This window comes from Triticum dicoccoides, chromosome 6B, assembly GCF_002162155.2.
Source record: "Triticum dicoccoides isolate Atlit2015 ecotype Zavitan chromosome 6B, WEW_v2.0, whole genome shotgun sequence".
NCBI lineage: Eukaryota > Viridiplantae > Streptophyta > Magnoliopsida > Poales > Poaceae > Triticum > Triticum dicoccoides.
Window position 1 is genome coordinate 447,342,192 of NC_041391.1, and position 3,014 is coordinate 447,345,205.

Consider the following 3,014-nt stretch of genomic DNA (forward strand, 5'->3'; position numbering starts at 1 on the left):
TCCATAAAAAGCAATACGTACCACATGGGGTGATGAATGTTGTCTTCTCCTCGTCTTCTTTTGTCATGAAGATCTGATGGTACCCTGTGTAGGCGTCGAGGAATGATAACAGGTCACACCTGGCCGTGGAGTCAACAATCTGATCGATGCGCGGTAACGGGAAGGGATCCTTCGGACAAGCTTTATTGATGTCTGTGTAATCAATACACAGTCTCCACTTCCCGTTTTCCTTGCGCACCACTACCGGGTTGGACAACCACGTCAGATGGAGCACCCCCCTTACCAAGCCTGCCGCCTCTAGTTTTCTTATCTCCTGCGTGATGAACTCCTTCCTCTCCAGAGCTTGCTTCCTGACCTTCTGCTTGACGGGCCGTGCATGAGGACAGACAGCAAGATGGTGCTCAATCACTTCCCTGGGAACGTCGGGGATGTCGGATGCTTGCCATGCAAACACATCGACATTTGCCCGCAGGAAAGTGACGAGCTCGCTTTCCTATTTGCCGTCGAGGGTGGAGCTTATGGTAAAAGCTCCTCCTGTGCCATCCTCCTCGGCGGACACCTTCTTGGTCTCTGGTGGTGCAGCACTGGACTTCTTGCTCTTGCCGATGGAGCTCTCTGCATGTCCTCGACGGGAGCGCAACACCCCGAGGAGGTGCGCTTGCCGGAGCGGGTGCGAGGGGTCTCGCCGGTCTTATTTCCTCCCGGTGCTCCGTCGGCAGGAGGAGGTGCGTTGGCGGCAGCTACTGCAACTGCTTCCCGGTAGAGTTGGTCGGCGCAAATCAACACGTCTTTCTTGTCGGAGGGGACGGTGATGATGTTCATCGGCCCGGGCATCTTCAGTGTGTTGTAGGCGTAGTGAGAAGCCGCCATGAACTTGGCTAGTGTCGGGCGGCTGAGGATCCCATTGTAGGGCAAGGGGATCTCGCCTACATCAAAGACAATCATCTTCGTCCTGTAGTTCAGCTCGCCTCCGAACGTCACGGGTAGCGTGACCTTTCCCTTCGGCTGGCTCCTCCCAGGATTGACCCCTTGGAACGTGCCCGTCTCCTCGAGGTCTTCATCAGGGATCTGCAGCCTCTTGATCACAACAGGCGAGATCAAGTTCAGACCGGCCCCGCTGTCAACTAGCATCTTCATCACCTTGAGGTTGCGGATTGTTGGTGAGACTAACAATGGAAAGCACCCGACCGCAGTAGTGCGGTCAGGGTGGTACTCTGTGTCGAAGATGATAGGCATGCTGGACCACTTCAGCGGCTTCCATGTGTCGAACGACGGCTCCATCGTTGTGATCTCACATGCACACTGCTTGAGCTGGCGGTGGGATGTATGCAGCGAGGCGCACGCACATGGCCTCTGTAGCTTTCTGGAACTCGTGGTCGCCGGACTCATCGTCCTCGTCGTGATCATCGTCTTCCTGCTTCTTGTCGCGGCCCCGAGCGGGCCTCTCTTGATGATTATCTTTGCCGCGGCAGCCTCCTTGGCGGCCATGCTTCTTGCCGGATCCTTCGGCACCCTCTTGGCCCTTCTCCTTGTCCTGCCACTCATACTCAGCTTTCTGCTTCTCAGCGAGCAGCTCAACTTGCCGGCAGTTCTGGAGGTCATGGCCCTTGGTGCGGTGGGTCTTGCAATACTGCTTGTCGGAGCCCCTCGGCTTGTCGATAGCCGCCAAGGCCCGGCAAGCGGCACACTCGGCAACCTCCTTGCCAGGATCGCTTGCCTTGGCCTTCTTGGTTGCGTCGGTGTCATCGAACCCCTCAACGGCAAGCATAGTCTTGCCCTTGCACTTCCTGTTGTGGTGCCGGCCCTTCTTTGTCGGGGTGGCAGTGTCATCCATGGAGTCGGTTTCCGCGTTGGCGTCCTCACCGGGGTACTTCCTCCCCTCTTCAACTCGAGCGCACCGATCGGCCAGAACATAAAGCTCGGCCACATCCTTGACCGTGTTCATCACCAGCTCCTCATGCATCTTGCGGTTACGCACATTCTGATGGAATGCACTGATCACGGCTGCGGGATGAACGTTTGGAATATTGTACTACACTCGGCTGGACCTTTGGATATACTTGCGCAAGTTTTCTGCTTCCTTTTGGGGGATGATATTCAAATCGCTCGCCTAGCCATGAGCTTGGTGGCCTCCAGTAAAGGCGCCAACAAACTCATGACACAGATCCGCACAAGAAGAAATGGAGTCCACCGGCAAGTGCATCAACCATGACATAACATTGGGCTTGAGTGCCAACGGGAAGTAATTGGCAAGCACCTTATCGTCATGAGCCCCAGCAGCTTGCATCACGACGATGTAGATGCTAAGGAACTCCGACGGGTGAGTCTTTCCGTTGTACTTCTCGCCCACGCCGGGCTTGAACGTGCGGTGGGAGGGCCACTGGAACTGCCGCAGCTCACGGGTGAAGGCCGGGTAGCCCACCTCGTAGGGTAGGCCACCATAGCCTCCCGGTGCTGGGTGGTCCATAGTGGGCCCTGCCCGCCTGTCCGACTAGTGGCGCGCATCGCGTCGGCACTCGATGGTGGTTCGAGCATCTTCATGAGCTCGCTCCCGAAGAACTTGACGTTAGTCACGGTGGGTTCGCGGGTCGGACGATGCTATGGAGATATCATCATGAGCGTCGTCACGATGGATTGACACCCACGGTGGCTGGTGTGGAGGAGGGGAGTGCGCCGTGGCCGCATCGCCTCCGGCCCGTCCACCGCTGGCATGCGGTGGCTCGACAGAGCGACGGCCTACGGGACACGCCAGTCGCAACTCATCTTTGTTGGCGATGTCGACGAGGCTCCAGACGGTGGCCCTCCATTCGTCGAGCTTCTCTACAGCAGGAGGAATGTCGAGGAGCAGTTGTGCGCGTGCTAGGGCTTCTGCTGGTGTGGGCGGCGGCGAAAGCTGCGTGGACTGTGACGCGCTTCGACTTCTAACTACGTTAGAAGGAGCTCCATCACGGCCATGCGGCCATCCGCCACCTCTGCCAACACCTCGACGCGCATGCTGGCCCTCCTCGTCACGT